Raw genomic sequence first — 26,421 nt, 5'->3', positions numbered from 1 at the left:
CTATAGAGAAACATTGCAATAGTACATCGCACAGGAAATGCGTTGAAATGAAATCTGAGGAACCATCATCAGCATCATCATCATTTAGTTGTGCGTGCCTAAACGACAAGTGCAACATGATGCTCAGCGCAAATATTCCTCTAAAGATATTGAGTGATCCCCATTTTAGAGTTTTTCTTCAGAAATTCTCTCGATACAAAAACTGTTGAAGCGATAGGCGAAGACGATTCAGCTTCGACAACTTACGAAAATATATCGTCGTTTACTGCAACGCTGGTAATTGAATCAATGATGACGAGTACTGAACTTGCAACGTATGTGCTACAGTACTACAGTACGTTATTTTTCTTTTCCTTCTGACTGTACGGAGATACAGTATCATGTTGACGTCGTCTGTTTACGTTTAAAACCTTTTGAACCATGGTCTCGATGAAAAAAATGTAACATATAGTAAATGTGCACCTACATTCAACGATAAGTCATCCCGCATCCACTGTCTACTTATTAAGTTTCATGGTTTTCCATGAAAACTTCCACCTTGTTGTCAGCTCACCTTCCTAGCTTCCTAGCATATGAAATACATACTTTTTTGGGATTCGTCCCCCTCATTCCTTACAAAATAGCCATGTCTACACTGTGTGCAAGTGAGAGCGTAACTACCTTCTTCTCTTTCTAAAATCTGGTAATTCGATTACAATAGGGGCCAGTCTTCTGTTTCGACCGCTGTACTTTTGCAGTTGCAGTTTCTGTACTGAGTTTGTATATGAAGGTTGTGTGTTTAGTCTGATAAAGAAAAAAAAATCAGTTTTTTCGTAGTTTGTAAAAAGTGTAAACTCCATTATGTCATATGAGAATTTGAGAGGTAAACTCGGTGAAACGTTTGCATTTAAATTAAACTTTTGTGGAGAAGTGCTTGATAGAAAAAAATTCGTGTTTAGTGATGCAGGAAACATTGTTATTAAACGCAGAGCGGCACTTAATTCGGAGCATGTGAATGCACCGAGATGTTTAAAATCATGGATAAAGCAGTATTAAGTAAGTGAGTCTTCATACTTTTTGCTATTTATGTTTGTCTAAAAAATTCCCAGAGAAATTTACACAATAAATTATAAGCCTCATAATAAATATATTAGTAAGTAATTAAAATAGTTGTTTTGTAATATAACGATACAATATATACAGATATACAACATTTAATGCTTATGCTTATCACCGAACACAAGTTAAATTTAACAATAATTGTGTATTACAGTATATCAAAACATTTTTCGAATCGATCAAAACTTAACCTATCGATTACTCGATTAAATTCAAATAGTTAACCAATGTAATATTTTGATCGATCAACAGCACTAATTTAATATAAACTTAACCCCCGTATGAGGAAAACTCGTTACCAAGAAATGAATATAATATTATACTTAAAATGAAAATAAGTGAAGTATTCTATGTAGTAATAATTTAATAATCTAGAATTTAAGTGAGGGCTGCAGACACTCTAAGAGATTTTAATAAAAGCAGATCAAGACAGTGACCTGTTAAAATTGAGTAAGAAACAGCTCTGCTGAGCAGTCGGATTCCTTACAGGACATTGTGTCCTTCAAGATGTACCTGTACAGAATGGGACATAATATCAGCCCAGCCTGTGCTCGTTGTTCACAGGGAGATGAGTCTGTACTTCATCTATTGTGCGACTGCAATGCACTCGCCCGTCGAAGAGCTCTCATCTTTGGAAAACATTTTCCAAAGCTTGATGAGCTATCAACATTTCCACTCCGTAGTTTGATGTTGTTAATGAACTGACTCAAACTATTGGACTTACAGGATATTATGTCGGGAATGCGTAATAGATCTTTCAGTCGCAATGCTAGAGCTGCTATAGACCTTCCCCTCTTAAATGCAATTCAATTCAATTCAATAATAGCCTATTAACTAGTAAGAAGGCAAAATGAAAGTTTTGTAGGTTTATTTTATGACGAAATAGGGTAAACTGAGAATAAAATTAAATAAAATGAAGTACCGGTATCACAAATTAACAAGATACATATTAAACATAATAATACAGAGTGAATCAGACCACCAGTAACAGTCATTCATTTCGGAAACTAGTGCATTAAAATTTTCGAGACTAAAATATTTGACACTAAAGCACAAGTGCACTTTCACTTGAACTTCATTTCATCAATCAGCCCTAACGCAAAGTAGGGTCAGTGGCGTATCACTTTAAAGTTTCAAATGGGGAACGCAGTCAAACAGGGTACCATTTGATAGAGCTCTTCAAAACCAACATCTTTCATAGCAAACGTTTTTATTAATTTCTACTCTTTCAATGAGAAAACGTACGAAACGAGAATGCCGTTAATATTGAGAAATGTTACAAGAACAAAATGTAAACAAAGTAATTCCATTTAATGTTGACATAGTATACACGCAAATTATAACTGAATCGTCTGTGGTCAAATCGGGGAGTGAGTGGAGTGCGCACTCCTAACACTTAATAATGTAGGCCTACAGTAGTGGCAAAAAAAAAAAAAAAAAAAAAAAACGGACAGACCCTTGTAGCTGATTACAGAGCCTCGTTCACTCCAGAGCCGATAGACTGGTAACTAAGACTTTCGTGGTTCGATTGCAGCGATATTTTAATACTTAATTAACTTATTATTCCCAGAACATTAATTTTACCAGCAATTGAAAAGTATTGGGAATAAATTTGAATAAGGAACAAAAAAAAAGTTTCCTTCCCAGGCAGGATGTCTGTGGGTCCCTTTATATCTAAATTTGATATAGGTTTAGTTATAGATTTGTATGTCAGATATCTGACGCTATAATGTCCTTCCTGAACGCAAAAGTTATTCTAGTTCTTATGACTTGTGGAAAGGTTAGCACGATCGACTCTCCATGATGAGCTTGCCTTATGCAATTGACCAATGGTTCAAACGGTGCGGTAATTTCTCGAGACGGGTATTTATTGGAATTGATTTCTTATACACGATTCGATTTTCCTCGTGCATAATGAAATTTAAGTTATATATACGGGAAAAAATCGAATCGTATGTACAAATACGGAAATAAAATTTCGAGCTACTCTTGATGATGTTTACAGACAGATTATTTAATCCTGACAGCTCGGCGACTCGAAAGAGGGGAAGTAAATGGAGTAGTGGGGAGAGCTTCGGAGTAGAGATAAGGGCGAGCGGTCGGTAAAGAAATGCAGTACTGTACGCCAACCAGGAGAAAGTCTCAGGGGAATGAGACGCAGCAGAGTAGGGGAAGACCGTGTATATTGGACTACCTAAGTTTGAATGGCCGTAACTCACTTATCATATTGAGAAAAATGTCCCTGAATTTTTTATGATGGTAGATTGCCATAATAAGTCCTTAAGTAGAATAAGACTTCACTAATTTTAATTCTAGTACTTCAAAAATAAAATTTAATCAAAATTTTGAAGCCGTGTAACTTGAGCCAGGGTCGTGTAATATGAACCAGAGGATCATGTAACTTGGACCAGGCATATTAAACACATTTAACTCCTATAATGTTGTTTATTCAAACAAAAATTTGTGTCAAGCAATGATTTCCCATACAACAGTAATAAAATAGTTCATCTGTAATTGTTGCACATTCTTCGTGGGCCTATTTTCCACACCGATTGCACTGAATCCAGTCTTTGTTCTCACTTTCACCACAAATAACACAGCGTGTTTTGGATGTCACCTTAACTTTCGAATCAAATAATTTTCTCTTCTTTGCGGCCTTCCCATCTGATTGTTGCTGCAGAGCATTCTTGTGTGGCGTAGCGGTCAGCACCACGCCAGATGCATTGTATCTCGTTCCGGATTTTCTCTGTCCAGATTTTGAAGACGAAGGCAAAGGGCTTATTTCCTTCACTGACACATATTCTGTGAGACCAGACAGTAGCTCCACATTGTCTCCCATCTTTTTCTCTGCTGATGCTGCTGTTGTTGCTCCTTCCACTTCTTCTGCTGCCCGAGATGCTCATGGTGATGGCTCACCATTCAAAGGCCGATCGGTCACCAAAGAAGGCGCGAAATCAGCCTCTGAAAACACATTTCGGTCGACAGCCAAAGACCAGTGTGCCTGAAGCCATTCATTGCAATCTGCATATTTGCTGCTCTGTGGAATGCCACTCCTACCAGTGAGGCAATGTGCTGGACATTCAGCCGCTGTCCTGGAAGTGCCCTCATCTTCGTTGATATGGCAGCTGACATGAATGTGTTCAGAGGTTTGAAGAACGACACGTGCAGCTGTTGGAGACGGTGCGTGCAGTGCGACGGTAGAGATAACATAATCACACCGTACTGACGGCAGATCTCAATCGCTTTCAGCGACTGCGTATGGCTACTGTGACCATCTAAAATCAACAATACTTTCTCCTGAGGGCTGGGTTTGACAGTTCTAATGAAGTGCCTAATCCATTCACAGAATGTGTCAGAATCCATCCATCCCTTATCCTGACAGCGGAAGATGGTGTTAGGAGGTGCTCCAAATGTGAGAGACTCCATCATTTTTTTCCTAGCGTAAATCAGCATAGGAGGTACAAAGAAGCCACTCGCACTCATGGCATACACTCCTGTAACATTCTGACCTCGCTCACACGAAGAAATGGCTCCAACCTGATGTTTTCCCCTCTGTGCCAGAATCTTCTCTTGGCGTTGAACGACAGTGTGGGATGTCTCGTCCATGTTGAATATTCTGGCAGCAGTTAATTTGTGTTGGTCGACAAGTTGTTCCAATGTGTCAAAGAACTTGCCGACTACAACCCTGTTGAATCCTGAAGCCCTGGCAAGTGATGTGGCTTCTGGCTGCCTAAGGCGAAGTTCGGGATGGCGCTTCATAAAGCCGGAAAACCATTCTTTGCCGGCAGACTTCGTTTCCTTGTTAAACCGAGTGGCAAGTTTATTCTTCTCTGCAATCTCGTATGCTAATTGCTTAACACTTCTCTGTGTCAGTCTGAAATTAAAGAATAAGCAGATTAAGTATTAGGCCTATATTAAGTTTGATTGAATTAAGTTGTAGGCCTAATGTAGGCCCTAATATACATTTTGCTGTAATGTATTTACCCATAGAACATTTTTTCTAGCTGCAGAAGATGTGTCACAAGATCATTTTCCACCTCTTGTGACAAGTCAAGTGGGTGACCGGGCTGTCTAATTTTAGCATCCTTCCTTTTGTTGTATCTTTCAAGGGTGGCACTAGGTATATTATACCTTCGTGCAGCCTCATTGACGCCAACCCCTTCCGAGTTGCAGATTTTCTTCTTTCCACTTCCCATACACTCCCTTCGCTTTTCTTGCCTGTCTTGTAGTCATCTGTAAAGAAATGGCGAAAGCAGAATTCGCTAAAAAGTTGTAATTGTCGACCCACCAAATGAAACGAAGTCTTATTACATAATTTAAGAAATAAAATATTATTAACATTGAAATAAACTAAAGTAATGTTTTATAATATTATTATTTATATAATATTATATAAATAATATTATAATTATATGTCCTTACAAAATTTTCATCCACTGACCTCTGATTTTTGGAAATTCACACTAGTGAAGACATAATGGACAATTTTATCCTCTAAATTTGTTATATTGTAAGGGTTGGTACATTTTAGCATTGGCTCAAGTTACACGCTTTGTGATGGTTCAATTTACACGCACTGTAAAAGAAACACTTAAAAGTTATTTACGTAAAAACTACTTTACAAACATTGATATAAATTTCACTCAACTTACCTCAAACACTGGTATTTCTTCCTATGTATAAGGCAGTCTTGTATTTCTAAACGTCTTCGCACAACACGCTGTCAAACTATTGTGAAAAGATTTGAAGAATTTGGGGACAGAATGTTCGACACCGTTATGACCATGTCAAGCCAACCCTTCATAATGAGATTTATGGACAGTTGCCTACCATGTAGAAGGTTCAAAGCGCTGTATAAAGTACCTTGCAAACTATCCTGGAAATAGTGATTGCATCGGTGGATCAAGTTACACACTGGTCCAAGTTACACGGACTTCCCCTAATGTTGTGAATGAATGTTGATGTCATAAGTCACACACGTGTGTGCACACATCTCCATTGGCTGACTCTCAAAGCACAAACGATAACACTGATACACACATATTTATACTACCCTAGTTACAAAATTATATCACGGTTAATCTCCTGCTCTTTTAATCCCTCCATACAGTAAAAAACATATGCAGGAGAGCGCATGTTTTTTAAACTAACGTTATAACGGTAATATTATCTATCTACTTCGCTCCAATAGATGACGCAATAATAAGCACATTCCTTTCACGGTTAATCTCCTAGTTGAGAAAGTAGAGCCCGATCGCAAATTTGTGGCACCAACATGCGCGAGCTTCTTTCTGAGGCTTCGGAGTAGGGGGTTCTGTGTGTGCGGGCGAATGCTTACTCATAGAGGGTACTGTTCAAACACCTCTTCCCCCCCCAGCAAGACTCTTGAGCGAGTCCATGTAAGTGGATGTCAATTCGTGTGGACTACCGCTTAGGAGACTGTGCATGCGCAGTGTCTTATAAAAAAAACTTATACAATAAGAAAGCTCCAAATTTTATGTCCGTATCTGTACACTACTGTCCGCAAGAAACCGATTCGAATAAATGTCCGTTTAGAGAAATTCTCGCACCGCCTGAACGGGCCCTTATTGTCTACAAAGCATTACTATATCTACCGGGGAAGGCAGAGTCTGGAGCTAAGGGGTGGAATGGAATGGAAATGAATTTCTGTAGAGAGGAAGTCCTACTACAACCCAGCACTGCGGTCTTTCGAAATCTATTGCGCTAATCCTCAAGCTAGGCGCATTTCCATGTTTCGAGCAGACAACCCCACTTGTCCCTAGGGCGGCCACCTCCGTGCGTCACCCGCCGGCGTTCGAGGAATGCTATGGAATGACAACGAAATGGAGAAATGGTGACGGAATTATTTAGGCCTAGATACCTAGTATGAGGAAACAGGACACCCCCGAGAAAAATCTCAACTGGGACCTTGTCCGCCACAAGTGCCACTATGGATTTTTCAATGAAAATAAATTCTGGCCACTCAGCCACCGCGGAGACAAACTAAGAGGTAGTCGGCAATGATTCAATTGAGGTATTAGTGTCCAGGGCTAGCGTACTGTGTTGGTGGCTCTAATGTAATTTAGTAAATTTTTAATAATTAGGAAATATAAGTATCATATAGCATTTTATAGCCATTTTCGAAATCAGAGAGTCACTTCCAATAAGAAACTCCATTAATTGACTGGGATATAAAAAAAGTTTCGCTTTATACTTCAGTGCTTCACCCTAGAATTGCTAATGTTTAAAAATCCCTAGTAAAGGAATTCAAACTGGCTGCCCTTGATATTACTATTTTTATTCTTCCAGCAAGAAAAAGAATCCTATTGCGCCAAGTGTCATATAAGGGTTATAAAGTAATACTCAAGTAAATTATATTCAACTTAACAGGGAATTACATAAAATATATAAATATGATATGAATAAAACACTGAAAAACAAATGTACAACAACGATTAAGAAATAATTTGCATTTTGTTCCAGAATAATTTGTTTTACAATACAGAATGATAAATGTTTTATTTTCGCTGGCAGCTTTAAGACCTTCTCTTCCACTCAACGAGCCTAAATCAATACAATAGTGCAATATTCTTCAGTTATCTTTTAACGACTAGTAAGTATTAATTTAAATTAAGATAAAGTCTATAAGGAAAAGTAATAACTTAATTATGAGGTAATGTAATAATAATAATAATAATAATAATAATAATAATAATAATAATTTAAGGAGTTTCCTAATAGTTTATATCTTTGCTGCTTTGCCTGTTACACTGGAACATTAACTCTTTCTTCAAGGTTCCATATTTGCACATATGCCCATCTGCTGTCTTCATATATTCCTGAACATTGGTATCACATTAACATTTCATTTAAATTTACAGGTTCTCCAGAAGTACTTAGTTCATGCACATCTCTGATTTCATGTTCTCCGTAATCATCTCCATTTGTTAAGTTATGTCAAGTACAATGGGCTTGTTTCATTTTTGCACATTTATATTGCAAGTTTGTCGCATTTTTAGAAGTCGAGAAGCAAAATGCGACGAACCTGACAATATCTTAAGCTCTGTGTAGATTGCTCCAGATAATATTTTCTACAAATCAGTGTATTTCAAACAGGTAACGCGGGTTGGAGTTACGAAGATGTTCTTCCATACTTCAAGAAATCTGAAAACAACAGAGATCCAGACATCTACAAGGACACCAGGCATCATAGTAGAGGAGGATACCTAAATGTTGAAAGATTTCCTTATCAAGATAAAAACGTCCCCGTCATTTTAGAAGCATTTCAAGAAATTGGATATCCTATTGTGGACATAAACTCAGAAAATGTGACAGGAGGGATGTGTCTCCAGTGTATGCAGTCACAGGGTGCGCGTCAAAGCACAAACGCAGCTTTTATAACACCTGTAAGACAAAGAGAAAATCTAAAAGTTGTTACCAATGTAAGGGTCACTAAAGTCCTTATTCACCCGGACACTAAACTAGCATACGGAGTTGCATACGCTAGAGAGAGTAATAGAACGATTATGGTAGAGGTTTTCGCCAAAAAGGAAGTCATCCTCAGTGCAGGAGTTTTCAATTCTCCACATCTTCTTTTACTGTCTGGCCTAGGACCGAGGGAAACTTTACAAACATTGAAGATTCAACCTATTCAGAATCTCGAGGTCGGATACAATCTTCAGGACCATATAATGCTTTCAGGAATAGTTTTTAATGTGAAAAAGGAATCTCAAATTCTTCCTGATGATATGAATATATTGGAAGATGAATTTTTATACTGTCACGATAGAATAAACAGTCCACGGTCAGGAAACGGATTGGTCCAGACTTATGCAAATGTTAAGTCAAAGTATGCAAACAAAAATACTGATTATCCGGATTTGTTCATTACATTCCTTCCATTCTTAAGCTGTACTCAGAAAGCATATCCCTTCTGTTACTATGATTCAATTAGAATGTATTCAGTTCTTCTCCGACCGAAAGTTAGGCATTTCTTGACTATAAATACCACCGATCCCTTTGTTAACCCTCTTATTTATACTAATTATTTCTCAAATAAAGATGATATTGATATTCTAATCGACAGCTATAGCACTGGAATAACTCTTGCAGAAACAACAGCATTTAGCAAAGCGGGTTTCACGATAAACACCCCTTATATTATTACAAAGGAAGACATGGAAAAAGGTAACTTTACTCCATTTAGAGTGTTTGATAGAGACCTTCTGTTTACAGCCAATCATCACGTAGGCACTAATAAAATTGGTCCTGAAACAGATTCCTCTGCCGTTGTGAGTCCCGAACTCAAAGTACACGGGGTGAGAGGTTTGAGGGTCGCTGATGCTTCAATTATGCCAAGGATAGTTAGCGGTAATCCAACAGCTACTTGTATAATGATAGGAGAGAAAGTCTCGGATCTTATTAAAGAAACATACAAATAAAAATATATTGTGGGAATGACAACGTAAATAAAATATAACATTATTATTGGGGATTATTACAGAATTTTCATTATACAGAGCTCCTGCAAAAGACATTTCCGATTTTTGAACACATGTAATTATCTTACATTTAAGAGAACATAGATACATGAGAATAGTATCGATAGAAAGAGAAATCAGAACGTTTAGTTTTAACATTACTATGGTATGACTACTGCGTAATAACATTTGTTCAATGTTGAGACGAAATGGCTACTATGGAGGACAGGAAAGCTTTTTGCATCCTTGATTTTCATGGTAAGCAGTCAGTTGTTAGTGTCCAACGATATTTCCGAACAAGGTTCGGTTCAAAACCACTCAGTGGGCCTATAATAAGTAGTACTCCGATTTAAAATAAGAGGATGCATTTTTAAGAGGAAATCAACCGGACGCCCGTCAGTAAACGAGGAAACAGTTGAGCGTGTCCGTGAAAGTTTCATACGCAGTCCGCAAAAATTTATCTTCAGAGCCAACTGGGAGTTAAAAAAACTGAAGTCGACTGTGTCAGAGATCTGAACGACCGACTACCAGGTGGACTGATATCATCGTGAACTTCTCTCTTGGCCTCCACGTTCTCCAGGCCTGATATCCATTGATTATTTTTTCATATGAGGATAGAGTCTAGGTGCTACTCTTCCACAGGCCGTGCTTGATCTATAAGCGCGCATTCCAGGAGCCATCGCACAATCGATCGTGATATGATTGAACGTAGATGAGATGAGCTCGACTACAGGCTCGATGTGTGTCGTGTTACCAGGGTTACATTGAACATCTCTAAGGTAAGGTACGAAATATTTTTCAGTTTCTCTTTTTATTGGTACTAGTTTATGCATCTGACTTTCATTAAACATAAATTACATGTGTTCGAAACCGGAAAGGTCTTTAATGGGAGCCCAATAGTAATTATTATTATTATTATTATTATTATTATTATATTTATAATGGCGATTAAAGATTAACACGAGAATATCAAAACATTTTGTTATTGGTTACGTAGAACAAGATTTAGTAATAGAAGGAGAGACCATTAAGATTACAATGAGGTTGAAAGCCAAGGAGTAAAAAGTAATGAGGAAGACATAAAATACAGAAATAATAAAGGAAATTATGTTATATCTACATTGAATGGAATAATGTGGCACAAAACCATAAGTAAAAAAACAAAAATAGAAATCTACAATAGCATTGTAAAAGCATAACTTATAATCCAGATATTTGTTCACTCAAGAAAAGAAGTCAATCAACATTATTAGTGACTTATATGGACTTATATCGTCGAGCAGCTCAAATATCAAGAAAAGACAAAACCAGAAATGGGAAAATTAAAGAAATTTATGAGAGTGAACACTACAATTTTGGACGATATAACAAAGAAACGATTGAAATGGAATGGATATGTGCGAAGGATGACGATAATAGAACAGCAAAAAATGTGCTGGAATGGATACCACCAGGGAAACGCAAGAGAGGATGGTCTACAACAACCTGGAACAATAATATGCAAATAGTTTTAAGGAGATCAAATTTCGATGAACAACAATGGAACAACAGAGAAGAACGGAAGAGGGCTATCGGAAGATGTGCCACACATTTAAAAAAATCGAGTCCATATATACGTATATATTATTATTATTATTATTATTATTATTATTATTATTATTATTATTATTATTATTATTATTATTACTCCGCAGAGTTAGTCATAATTATGTACTGTAAAGTTTTGCAGAATATTCTATACACTAAAACAAACATATTGTCATATAAACGTATAGCCGATACTGCATTGTTAATAAGATATGGCAACATTGCTTTATTTCAAGGCTAGTCTACCAATTACCCGTGGCTAAAATTGGAACTAAAAGTCAGTGTTCTTTTGTGGTTAAAAAGAAATGCACTCATAGTTGGACATGTCTTGTAGTTATGGTGATGTTTCAAAATCAACCTATCCTTGCAATTCTTGCACAGGTTTAGATGGTATCGGTAGAGTAATGCCTCATGTACAATTCTCCACACTGACTTCTGAGACATGTGATGACGTGCAGCTAAACTATACCTGATCTACGGAATACTTATACCTGAGCTACGGAACGTTGAATATTTTCTTTAGCAGCAGCAGTCCTGCGACTTCGCGGTCTACCGGCATTGTTCATCACAGGTGCAAAGCGACCGGTTCCCCTAAGGCAGGAATGCAGGACTGGGGATATCAATGCAGTATCGGCTGTACGTTTATATGACAAAATACGTTTGTTTTAGTGTATAGAATACTCTGCAACAAATCATAGTACATAATTACGACTCACCCTGTATATTAAAACATATATTTGTGCTGTTATGGCATAAGTTGATATGTACATTATCCTTACTTTACAGGAGAGTAGTTTTAAATGTTTTTCTTTCTGGAAAAGTCAGGGATCCAGTAGAGGAAATTTTATTTCTTTCGTATTAGGAGGGGCGGCTCGCCCATAAGAGCTGCGGAGCTGCAGCACTCCCTGCTTTGACAGGAAAATAAAAATAATATTTATTTTAATTTGTAATTGTTACAGCTTTTATTGGTAAATTGCTTTATATTTCATCTGGCCGGGAATATGTACTATTATCTTAGGCATAATCTTTTTGCGCGTCGACTGTATTGGAATTGACACTGCATTCAAAGTCGTCCTGGGATCTGCAGGGTGGTCAGCTCATAGAGAATGTGTCTTGCATGGTCAGGGGGTAGAAAGGTGAAGGGAAGCAGAGGGAAACTGCCGCTGTTTAAAACCCATATCTCGCTGCAGTGGCTTGCAGAGCCAGCATTGTACTAAATCGATACCTAAATATGGGATTGCTGATAAAAGATTTGTAATTACAGTTGCTCCTCAAAATGACATTTGTCCTCATGGGAGAACATAGTCTATAAAAGCTGTTGCTATTGTTAGGAATAAAATAATTACACCTACTGATCAGGTATGTAAGAATTTATATGATCCATAATATATTAAAACGTAAGGGATCTTTCCTCTCCTCCCACACCGCTATTGTAATGCTGCGTCAAATGGATTCTCTATTCCCTTGAAACTTAATGACAAAATTTTTATTTTCTTTTCACATACTTATTGTTGTAGAATCTTATCGAGTTAATATAACGAAATTAATATTCTCTTTTGCCTTATTATTACGTATATATCTAGCTCCAGCAAAACCTAATATTTGCCTTAACTCAAAATGATTGCACGAGTAGAATCCTTTTGATATAACACGTAAAATACGAAAGAGACTTCTTTTCCAGTTTTAGAAAATTGTTGACCATCAGTATATTTGAGTGTTGCTTTGGTGTGGCGTCTTAATACCGTAACTTAACCAGTGCAAATTTGCAATCATGAGTGTGTGTGAATTACAGAATATTAATTTTATTTTTCTCAACTTTCCCTTGCGGAGAATATTGATGTAATGAAGTGAAATTAAAGTGCCGTCCGTTACCCGACTTAAATCTTACTTAAGCTTCATCCAGCCGAAATAGTGCACATATGTAAGGAAGTATAACAATGAAATTTACGCTAAGCATTTGTGGTTACGTGGATGTGAACAAAAAAATCTGTATTTTGTTTTCCTTGCCTCCTCTTCGGTGGTGATGCGGCATTGACTAGGAGTGGTGTGACATATTTAGAACATTTGCCCCTAAAAAGCAAAATGAACGAATCTTCGCAGTCTCACCTGAAAAATGTTGTTTCATTGGCTAGGTTACGCAACTCATGTTAAGTGAAACGAACAGAACAAACATTCTCAAACATAATCAAGAAGTGAGAAAAAATCGTGAAATTATTTTAAAAAAATATTGATTGTATCAAATTTTGTGGCCAATATGAACTTCCCCTTAGGGGACATGATGAAAAAACGATTCGAAGAACCCTGATGTGTTTCGTGGGTTGGTACAGTTCGTGAATAATCTAAACGAGCCTCTCAAAAATCATTTGGAACATGCCACTGTTTAAGGTTATTCCAAGACAATTCAGAATGAACTGGTAGATTGTAAGTTGAGTGTCTGCCGATCTGAAATTCAGACTGAAATTGATGGTATTAGTTTTTCTTAGGGATTAGCAAATGGTTCCACAGACATCTCCCAACTAAGTCAGGAAGTTTTGGTTTTTCGATATGTAGTGCATTTATTTTTGTCCTATACTTATTAGTAATGGTCTCAAGAAGTGAAATTTGTAAGTACCGAAATCTACTGTAGCTCTCCCAATCCACAAGTTCACGAGCCGCCACTGCGTATTAGTGTTGGCTGTTAATAGGAGTAGATATACCTTACTTTCCCACAAGGTTAACATTTTTAACATGTCTAGACAATAAAATACTTTTGCCAGAATTTAAAGTTTTGAGAACACTGCATTTTAAAGTTTCATGTTGCTGTGAAAAATCCAATTAACACATTCAAATTTGAAACTTGTAGTATATGTGAAATATCATTAACAGAATGTGGAGTTATTTCAATGATCCTTAGATTTTCACAACAAGATGAAGCCTGAAAATGCAGGTTTCTCAAAACTTTAAATTCTGAATTGTTTCCCTCTCGGAATGTCCCATCGATTTGTCTTTGGTATCTTTTTATGAAAAATGTATATTTCTTTAGATATGAAAAAATATATATGTGATTTTGATCTACAAATATACTACCGGTCTCACTGTTTGATGTATGTTTAGTAGATTTCACAAAATTGACATGATTTTTAACAAGGGTATTCGGATATTGATAAGTAATGAATTCGGAGGAATTGTATAAATTCTAAATCTAAAGATAACATATGGTCATTAATAAGGTAAGTTCGTATAAAGAGAATGTATTGTCATGTTGCAAAATATGAATTCCGGAATTTTCACGGAATAATGTTTTCGTACTCCTTGATACGGGGAATTCTTTCTATTCTGTGAAAGATTTTGGAAACAATTTGGTACTGTAACATGCATTTTAATTGATCAATTGACTTGTATAATACTTATTCATCAGGATACCAAATTCTAATGTTAATTTGTGTAACTTGCAGAGACAAATCCAATGATTACGGGAAAGATTTTAGCCAAAAGAAAGTAATCTCTAGCGCTGGAGAATTTAACAGTTCTTCCCAGAGTTTTTCTTATGTGACGTTGGGCCGAGGAATAAAGATCGATCATATTCTTTAAGAAGATACATTTTCTTTTCCTGGGATCTAGAATTCTTAATAATGATGCCAGGATATTACAACATCATTATGTTGAAAATATCATACTAAATTATACCGACTGGAGTGCTGAGCATCCGGATTAGTTTAATTTATTTTTATAAGTGTACAAGGTGCTAACGCAACGTTCACTCTAAAGTTATGAATAGAGAACAAGGAGAGATTATGACCTAGAAGTACACTTATTTACTTATTTTTATTACCGATTATTTATTTACTTATTTATGCAGTCATTTACCTATCCATTCATTCATTTACTAATTCAATCACTTATTTATTTATTTATTTATTTATTTATTTATTTATTTATCCATTCATTAATTTATTCATTCATTCATTCATTCAGTCATTCGTTTTATTCATTAATTTATTCATTTATTTATTAATTCATTTATTCATTCAGTAATAAAATTGATTAATTCATTCACTCATTTATTCATTTATTCATTCGTTCATTTATTTATTCATTCATTTATTCATCATTCTTTCATTTATGCATTCATTTATTAATTCAACCATTTATTCATTCATTAATTTATTCATTCATACATTTATTAATTCATTCATTCATTCATTCGTGTAGATTTCGAAAAAACCTTCGGTAATTTAATAGGCAAAAACGAACTAAAATCCTAGAATTAAGAAACACCCAAGGAAAATTCTTAAGGCAATAGTGTACATTTACACAGAAAAGAAAATAGCAATAATAGTTATTTACCATATGAGTATCGTAACGTTAATCATAATACAATAGGTCTACGACACTGGAAAGTTGCAAACGAGGCCGCAAGTAGAGTTTGAAGATTCGCAGCGACTTTGCTCAATGTTTTTCGGTCAATGTATGTATGGGTCACAGATACATTGGTCTCGGACACTTGGGTCACACTTTTTCGCTCAACGTTGTATTTCGGTCACTGGATAATAGTCAGTATTTTTAGGTCACTCAGCACATTTGGGTTACTGAAATCGGTAACTCATTTCTTCGGTCAGAATGAAAGACAAATTTTTTACTGCATTTTACTTTTGGGGTATGAATATATAGAATTTTTGTGCCATAAGCACAAGTTAGCGGTCTATTAGTGATCGCCTTCGCTATCAGTTTCTCCAATGTTCACTCTCGAAGAATGACTGTGTTTCCCTGTTCCATCAACGAATATTTCTATGCTGTGAAGACTCATACCAGTAGTACATCTTGCTGTACACATTTCCCTGTCCTCACAAAGCCAGTTACGACGGGTTTTCTGTTTGTTGCACGTGTGAAATTGGTAACAGAATTCATTTGATACAAGCATTGGCTTGTTCTTCGTGGAGTGAATTATTTGTGCCATTTTCATTATATTACTTTTGTTATAAGTCAGGATGTTGTGAAAGCAGTGATTCTAAACCAAATGCGAATGGCATACATTGCTAGGATACAATCGAATAATGGATACAGCCAACACAATCGGATGACCATTATGTCCGTGATACAGAAACGTCCAAATTCACAATTCAAATTTATTCACAATTTACATTTGAAATGATACATATGAATATATACCCGAAATAAGCATATCCTCGTGCTCGGGTACAGTCCAGTAGTCTACATAAATTTTACAGAGATCAATAATAAAGTTGATGTTAAAAATAATAGTAACAATAATAATAATAATAATAATAATAATAATAATAATAGTAATAATAATAACAATAATAATAATAATAATAATAATAATAATAATAATAACAGAATATCCGTGACGGAGATGATACGAAGATAGTAATACAAATTAATTCATTAATAATAATAATAATAATAAAACAAAAATATTTACAATAATAAAATAAATACTAAGACGGATAAAATAAAATATAAAACCACTAACGAGAGTTAACACAATTTAGATAAGCATATAATAACCAGAAAAAAAATGACGAACTCGAAAATCAACAGAAAAGCTCGATGTATTGCAGACGACAGCAACCGCCGTATTGACATTGTGCTATGCATTATTGGTAGCAGGAGGGGCCGAAGGTCTACGTAACTGCCGTTCTCTTCGAATCTTCTCATACAGTCATGGGAAGTTAATGCTGAAAAACAAAATGTCTACGAGTCAAACTGTTCATTATTACCAGGATAAATACAAATAATACTGAAATATATTAATCAAGTTTCAGTTATAGATCTCCCCTTTTGTGCAAGAGGTATCATATCAAAATATTTTATGAATGGCGGGGAAAATATAAATTTCAATAACTCTCTAGTGAGAGAGATAGTAACAAGTACAATCAAGTGTATCTGTGGAGATGCTAAGAAATCATTTATTGGAGATATACACTGTTATTAATTAAGAAAATGATCTATATATATTTATTACAATGTTTTATCTTATAGGTTACATGCATGAGATAAATACAATAAATATTAGTAACATATAATGCTAGTAACATTTAAAATAATAATAAAAAATTTATCAAATATCATACAAACATTTTCACTTTATTATTAAACTTAAGAATGTGTAGATTGCTTAGGTCTGGATTAAATTGAGGACTTAAGAAAGAATACATACCTTGCTTTTGATGTGTATATGAACCAAATTCTGTCTAAAAAATGAAGTATTTAACATAGAATTTGCAAATTATTTTTATAGCAGACAAAAGTGATAATAATAAGAGTTTTATTAAAAATAATATTTATTAGTGAATCAAAAACTGAAAATATATAAAAATGTGACAACATTAAGATACATGCTTCATATGAGAAGACTAAGAGAAAGGCACAAAGTAAGAAAGATTCAAGAATGCTAAGTTTGCTATGAAAGGTCTGCTCTTGGGCAGAAAACTTACTAATTGAGTGAGTGAGTGAGTGATTGATGGATTGATTGATGGATTTAAAATGTACTACATAATGAATTACAAAAGGTTTTAAACACAACATGAGATTATCACAGAGAACGTAATGGTTGAAGCATAAGGACAGACTATTTTCAAATGTATCTGAACATGATGAACAGATTAAAAAGTCAGAACTACTTTGTACAAATCAATCAGGACGCCCTTCCACAAAGCAAAATTGTGAAAGATCTAACACTTAAAAGATCTTGTTGAAGTGATAAAGTTGGACCTAAGGAAAATCTTAAATATACAAGGTAAAACGTATTTTATAAAATAGGGAAGACTGGAAAATACTGAGTTTACAGTAAGAGAAATGCCCTTGTGCAGAGAATTATGAATGCAATTTATTTTTTGAAACATAGTTAATTGCTTATGTTACATAAAAATAGTTCTTGCAGGAATTTTTTGTGTAAAGTATGGATATTTTATAACGTCAATAGGAATTGTTGGTTACAGTAACCTGGCTATACTACTTAGATCCCAACCACTAGGAATACCTTCTCGTGCTCATTTGTTAATCACATGTAGACTAAGACTCAATCTTCGAAAACCTGTGATTTCCTTCTTCATTGCCAGCAATGTAAAATAACCAACCTACACCTCTTTTGACAATATTAGAGTTGGAGTAACTCGTTAAAGGAAGAACGAAATTTTAACAATTAGAAATTGAATTCTGAGGTAAGAAATTCAAGTGATAATTAACTCAAGGTTTTTTCTAGAAACTACAGTACTGGAGAAAACTGAGACTACTACAAAGGTTTTATATTCTAATTGTATTATGTTATACAGTGCGAGCGAGAAGTCTCTCCGCAGTGCTTATGTAGGCACGATGCAGCCAAGAATCCACTAGGCAGAGAATTCAAGTGGCAGCACTGGCAGCTAAGCATATGATGGACTGGGAATGTGAGGTTGTCAAACCGGAATTAATGGGGAAGTGTCAACTTTCTACAGGATTACGTGCCAACTTTCTACGGGATTACTATAACTAATGAGCTGCGGAGGGACTTTTGGATCGCACTATATAAGTTAGAAGGACATAGTTCGAACAAATTACTTTAGAAGAATTTAACAATAATATGCCGCTTAGTTGAATTCTATAACTTTTCTTTGTAGCCGCTAAACTCTAGATTATTGTAACATACATTTGCTTTTCTTAAATTATAGCATCAAATAATGATGGGTAATTGGAAATACAATACAAAATATCTCACTCAAGCACGCATGAGGAAGTTCATTCATTAGCATAATAGTCACATATCAATTTATCCCCTTGTTACATACGTATCTAGCTGTAGTTTGTACAGCATAACACACAAAAATTACTTGGGAAGTAATGCGGCACATTCTCACATAATTATTCTTCTTAGGTCTACATTAAGAAGTGCATTACTTAAAGAAACAGAATTAAAATCCAGTTTCCTCTTTTGCAAGTACACGGTAAATTTCTAATTACTTGCATAATAATATCAGTTTTTCCACATGTATTAAGACAATACCGTAGATAACTGCATTAATTTTATTTTCTCTATAATATAATTCAGAAGTCCCTGAAAAGCAACTATAAGTAGAAACGTTAAATGAATTTGTTTGGTCCACTCCTGTAGAGTAATGGTCAACGCATCTGGCCGCGAAACCAGGTGGCCCGGGTTCGAATCCCGGTCGGGGCAAGTTATCTGGTTGAGGTTTTTTCCGGGGTTTTCCCTCAACCCAATACAAGCAAATTTATTTATTTATTTATTTATTTATTTATTTAATAATAACATATACATAAAAACGTTACATTAAAATACCCCGAAAGAGCAAAGCTCGTGTTCGGGGACAGTTCCGTTACATAGATACACATACTTTGTAGACAAAATACTTAAGAAAAAAGCTCACATAAAGATTGTAATAAAATTAGTAAATAATAATACTAATAATAACTGAGTGAAAAAAGAGACGATGTTTAGATTGATGGATTAATATTAAATTATTATTAGTAGTATAATTAGTGCAGGTCATGTTGAGATAGTAACCAAGATAAAATAGAAAAATACACTTAGGATAGAAATAAACTTGTTTTACAATACATGGTACATAATATATATACAGGGAAGTCTGTCATATAAATTTTTTAATTCTGGATCTGAAAATTTCATTGCTTAAAGTAGTCAATTCTGGATGAAATTTTATTATCGAATTATATAGCCGTGGACCATAATTTGTACTGTGTAGTAAAGCAGCAGATGTGAAATATTTAGGTTCAACTAATTTAAGAATTTCATTTCGTCTCGTATTATGAGCATGTGGCTGAGCTACAAATTTCGTTCTATTTTTATGATAGAATTTCATTAAAGAGTATTCATAAATTTGGTCAATTCTAAAAACATTCAATTCAGAATGGATCAAATTTGTTGGATAATCCAGTCGCCTTTTCAAACAAATTTTGATTATACGTTTTTGCAACATAATTAGAGGAAAAAGAGCAGTTTTTGTAATGCCTCCCCATCCAATTATACCATATTGGATAACAGATTCAACTAGAGCCAAATAAACCAAACGTAATACGTGAGTAGGCAAGTAATGGCGAAGGTTTACAAATTTGTAAATTGTTTTACGTATTCTGTTACATAAAAAGGTGATTTGTCTATCCCATTTCAAGTGCTGATCAACAATAATTCCCAGGTATTTCACATCTACAGATTCTTTCAGGCAACTGGGTAACTTTCGGTGTTGGACCCCGAACTCATTTCACCTTCATATCATTCAGACCTAATAACCTGGATGTTGATACAGCGTCGTAAAATAACAAAATAAAATGAATACATTTGTGAGATTGTCACTTCCATTTGACTTTGCTTTACTTCATAAATGTTATGAATTCGGGATTTTCCGGTCTATCAGAACTTACTGACTCAACAAAAAAAAAAAAAATTTACTAATACTTTTCTGTTAACATTGGATAAGCGCTCACACTTATGGGGATATCGTTGACAGACAGACAGATAGATAGATATAGATAATTTAATGTCATTCAGCAAATATACAGCCCATAGACAACTTCAAAATACAAATATATAATGCATGACCTACAATAATATGCATTACAATCAAATTAAGTATACAATTACCAGAAAATTACAAAAACAGATTAAAAGTGTTAAAAGAAATGGTATAAGATCCGATTAAAATTTACAAATGCATCACTTACATGAGGTTAAAACAATTGTATCTGAAATGTAATATTATTAAACTCATTGACACTGTAGAGTGGATTTGCCATCAATGCCTTTCTCACTAAACTTCTGAAAATAAAATATAATTTATTTCTTATATTCATGGGTAAAGAGTTACAAAGTTTATATGATATGGACATAAAACAATTGCTTGTAGTACTGTATTTGTACTTGGTTAAATATATAATTATCAAGTCTGGAACGGGTTGAATAATTATGAATAGATGAGCAAGTAGGAAGATTATACACATTACGCTTAACATACAGAAGGCATTCGAGAATAAACATTGACGGTAACGTAAGTATTCCTAGTTGAACGAAAAGTGGTTTACAATGAGTTCTAGAAGACACACCACAGATAATTCTCACTGCTCACTTCTGAAGAATAAACAACTTTGAAACCGAAGTATGGTTACCCCACAAAAGGGTTACGTACCTTAGGTGACTATAAATAACAGATAACTAAGTTTTTTATACAATATAATGGGAAGCCACGTCTATCTTTTTACGTAAAAGTTGATTTCATGTTTATCCTTAAAAGTAAATTGCTGGTTATCTACAAGCTTTAGTATGTTGTCGTAAGCTTACGTTGTATGGAAATTTCCAGCCACAAAGGTAAAGCAGACACCACTGTGTAACATACATATTAAGTCCATAAAAAATTTCACGCCAGATAGTGTATAAAGAAAAATATAAATATATTACTATCACTAAATTAATCGTGAAAGTATAATCCTTGATTTGCAATAATTATTGTATAGATTTTTCTGTATTTATATTCATGCGTACGTAGGTACCGCATATTATATTCCAGGTAAAAAAAAGTATGGAAGACTGCTTGCAGCTTTCCTATATTTAATGTTATAAAGAAACTTTATTTGAAGCGTTGGGTCGAACAACGGTCTATGTTACAATATGCTAACTGTGCAGGAGGACCAAAAATGTTACATCGTAATTCCGCTCATAAATTACTATCGGACGGGCAACATACACAGTTATTCCATCAATATACAGTATTCTGTACACTAAGCGAAGTATAGATCTACGATTTATCTTATTGAAAGTCATATTAAACATCGTAGAAATTTGCAACATTTTTATCTCCCAGAAATGCTACCGGGGAATTACAGACAATAAACTGTTTTATACAATCAAAATATTATCAAATATGGAAAAAATCAATAAAACGGTTAAATTATGAACAAAATGGTTATGACATTTATTTTAAATGATATATATTAATATGAATTAACACCAGGTAATTTATTGAAGACAGTGGCGGCCGGTGAGGCATTCTGGTGGTGGTGTCCAAAAAAAAAAAAAGTTGCATGGAAATCACCCTAGTGAAAGGTAACAATCACAGCTCACGTTTACATTATGTTACATAAAACACATTAATTAAACCAGCTATTTTTACCAGGTGTGCAGTTAATAATGCATCTAGTAACAGTTACAATAACATTTCCGAAACTAATAACGAAATTTACAAAATATACAGATAATGCAAAACTTTCTCAGTATTGTTAAGTCAAATACAAATGACATTTATAACTAGTAAAATTACTGGCAAAAACACACGAGAATAACAATGATATAGATAATAAATGAACACGTTTGCACTTTATTTAAACAGAGGATGAATCCAAGGCAGCAGCCAGAATAACACATGTTCATGTCCTGCACAGATCTCATGTATCGTTAACAAAGAATTAATACTAGCAACAATATAGCGATATTTAGTTGCCGCAAAATAGAGCAAATAGTCCACACCTGTGGAGTAACGGTTAGCGCATCTGGCCGCGAAACCAGGTGGCCCGGGTTCGATTCCCGGTCGGGGCAAGTTACCTGATTGAGGTTTTTCCGGGGTTTTCCCTCAACCCAATATGAGCAATTGCTGGGTAACTTTCGGTGCTGGACCCCGGACTCATTTCACCGGCATTATCACCTTCATCTCATTCAGACGCTAAATAACCTAAGCTGTTGATAAAGCGTCGTAAAATAACCTACTAAAAGAATAAAATAAATATTGCACAAAATTAACAAATAGTGTTACATAATATGAAAAAAATATTCATCTTTCTAAAAAGAACCATGGCTGACTATGTCTGCATTCAATATATTTAAATGGATAATAATTTACACATTCAAACCCAAGTTGTGTGCATTAATTTTGAATTGGTAACATTAATTTAAGATTTGGCGCGGAACTTTAACTTGTGTTTTACTGAAAGCCTGCGCTTGATGGTTCCCTGCCTAACGTCTCAAACAACCCTGCCATCTGGCGGAATGTTAACTACTGAGTTAAATTGAATTCGGCTCATAGTCTGCCATAAGAAACGCATATAAACTAGAATCAGTAGCCTTTTGTACAGTATTATATGGACGAAGACAGTGCCACACCGAACTGGCTCCAACTTGAGAGAAACGCTGCAAGAGTGCGTTCCGATCTGTGCGCGCGCTCGTTCACATGACATACGAATAAAATGTGTAGAAATAATCAACTACAACTCCTTTTAAGGATATTATTTTTTGTTTCTTTCATTGGTGGTGCCATGGCACAGTGGCACTGGCCCAAAAGCCGCCCCTGATTGAAGTTACACTCAATGTCATATTATGAATAAACAAACAATATTGACCAAATAACACTATTATTAGAAAATAATTGCAGTATTGAGATGTAGGGACACCATTAAATTGATGAAAGTTGTAACAATAACAAATGAATAAAGAAAATTAAATATTACATTTTAGAAATTGTTGGGGGATGAAATTTGAACCCCTGGCCCTGTCCCGAATACTCAATATCCATCCCAACAGATGGCTTATCTGTTAAATAAAAATTTTATTAATATTGAAGACAATAACAATCACAGTTTTTAAATACTGACTGTAAGTAATACATTCTAAACAGCTCCTTTCTGGCATCAAGAGCAAGCTGTGAGCACATCTCCTTACAAGAATTTCCACAAATCTGTTCCTGAAATGAGATACCTTGATAAAATTCTAAGCTAAACTATAGTGGCAAAATACAACATAGATGGACTAACACTAGGTAAAGTGCAAATTAAAATGCAACTAATAAAATACTGCAAAAATAACAGACAGGAACTTCCATTACTTGGGGGATCTTTCACGCTAACTTGCGACTTCGTGTTCCTTGTTGTATACTCAAGACCACTATCCCTCAGCGACTTCCGTGACACATCTTTCCACTTATTTATATTAATTTGTCTGGATTTTTTTTTTTTTTTTTTTTTTTTTTTTTTTAAAGCCGGTCAATACCTAATATCGACCGCAGAAATCGTCATTGTCTTTCAGTCGTCCATTTTACGTAATAGATCAACCGAAACCTGACATACAGAGTTCAATTACCCAGTATTCGAAAAGAGAACAAACTCCCGTGCAGTACCTCCCGATGCGATGTAAAAAAACTGGATACGCTAGAAGTGACTAGTGACATGGGCCGTTGTTCCAACCAAAAAATTCATGGTTGTAACTCGTGTAAATGTCCCGCGCCGTGGCATCGCGGTCTAAGGCATCCTGCCTAGGACTCGCGTTACGGAATGCGCGCTGGTTCGAGTCCCCATGGGGGAAGAAATTGTCTCATGAAATTTCGGCCAGTGTATGGGACCGGTGCCCACCCAGCATCGTAATGCACTTGGGGAGCTATGATAGGTAGCGAAATCCGGTTGCGAATTCCAGCTATAACGGCTGGGTGGATCATCGTGCTAACCACACGATACCTCCATTCTGGTTGGATGATCGTACACCTCTGCTTCGACATGTGGACGTGAGGCCAGCAGCCGGCTGGTCGGTCTAGGCCCTTCAGGGGCTGTAGGACCATGGATTATTAACTCGTGTAAATCCGCCTCTGATACATATATTAAAAAAAATATTTTTTATGACAGCTGTGTAAGACTATACAGAGCATTATTCCATTAAAAATTCGATTTTTTAAAATTGTAACATAGACCGTTACTCGGCCCAACGCTTCATTTATAAAAAGTATATAGCCTAAGTGATAGAACGAATATTCTAAATTTGATTTGGAAATAGCTATATTTTCCATTATGATGATATTCGTTTCAAAACGTGTTTTCTCCATCCTTAAAAAAATGACTATGTTGCATTTTTTCTACATTTAATAAACGCGGAATTCAAATCGCAAAGATAAAGAAACAAACCGAGGTTTCTCACATCTTAATATAATGTTAAAAAGGAAATGCTGGTCGGAGCAGATCGGATCTTTTAACTACGATGGAGACAACTCATTTTGAAATGCTTGTCTTCATTTAAAGTTTACGAGACCATAACGGGCCAATGAGACCCAATACTTTGCATGTCGATGATGATGATAATGATGATGATGATGATGATGAATATCTAAGAACCATAAATATATAAAAGCTCAAGATAACCAACAAAATTACAAATGAATTGTACAATTAAAAACTTATCTTTGAAATAGAACGGTAAAATTAACCAACCACAGATGTACAGTATAATTAAAATTATTCGGCATCATCAATGAGGTTTTAGGCGTAAATAGACCGACTAGTGATCAGATGGTTAGTATTTGACAGGTAGTGGAGAAAAAATGGGAGTAAAAGAGCACATTGTATCAGTTATTTATACATTTTAAAAAGGCACATGACTCAGTTAAGAGAAAAGTTTTATATAATATTCTTATTGAATTTGGTATTCTCAAGAAACTAGTTCGATTAATTAAAACGTGTCTCAGTGAAACATGCAGCAGAGTTCGTATAGACCAGATTCTGTCCAATGCTTTTCCACTTGAAGGGATGAGAATGAGATAGTTTAAGCTTTTGTGCGAGTTCATATATGGGGAAGCTACTAGTAAAATATTATATACAAAGTTACTCAACAAATGACGTAAGTATACGCCGAAGAAATTATGATACAGCACCTAATATCATTGGACTCTAAACCTTGAATACGCTCTCCTGTAAAATGTTGCCTATGTGGCTTAGGACTATATCATTCTCACCCCTTTAATTCACTGAAGGCTAAAGCTAGGAGCTGCTATCAATTTTACTTTTTAACATTTCTCTATAATATGCCATTAGAGAAGTCCAGGAAAACAGACATGGTTTGGAATTGAACGGGTTACATCAGCTGCTTCTTTATGCGGATTACGTGAATATACTAGATCAGTGACCGCAGCGAACCTACCTAGCTCATTCACCTCGCATGCTACACGTCAACCAATTCTGCATGTACAGGTGAACTAGAGAGTAGAGGTGGGAGTTGAGAAGTATCATTCTACAAGTACTAAATGTACTACAATTGCCGATCTGTGTTAGGAGAAAATCCATAAACTATTAGGGAAAACACGAGAAATTAACTTGAAGAAAGTAATGGTTTGGAAGTAAATTCCGAAAAAACAAAGTTTATGATTATGTCTCGTGACCAGAACATAGTATGAAATGGTAATATAACAATTGGAAATTTATCCTTTGAAAAGGTGGAAAAATTCAAATATCTTGGAGCAACGATAAGAAAATATATAAATGACACACGAGAGGAAATTAAACG

At 35.1% G+C, this 26,421-nt stretch overlaps 1 protein-coding gene across 2 annotated transcripts in view; it reads left to right on the top strand.

Moving 5' to 3' along the window:
* LOC138698346 (glucose dehydrogenase [FAD, quinone]-like) overlaps positions 1 to 26,421 on the top strand; it is a 45,726-nt gene that overhangs the window by 1,606 nt on the left and 17,699 nt on the right. The window contains exon 2 of one of the 2 annotated variants that reach the window (XR_011331845.1): positions 8,215 to 8,590. The exons of the other annotated variant lie outside the window; for it this stretch is intronic. The gene's annotated coding sequence lies outside the window, so the exon portion shown is untranslated. Of the gene's footprint in view, positions 1 to 8,214; positions 8,591 to 26,421 lie in introns of those variants that run through there. 2 annotated transcript variants of the gene reach the window in all.

Source organism: Periplaneta americana, chromosome 1 (assembly GCF_040183065.1).
Source record: "Periplaneta americana isolate PAMFEO1 chromosome 1, P.americana_PAMFEO1_priV1, whole genome shotgun sequence".
Classification (NCBI taxonomy): domain Eukaryota; kingdom Metazoa; phylum Arthropoda; class Insecta; order Blattodea; family Blattidae; genus Periplaneta; species Periplaneta americana.
Note: the sequence above shows the minus strand (reverse complement) of the source record. Positions and strands in the feature narration are given on the sequence as shown.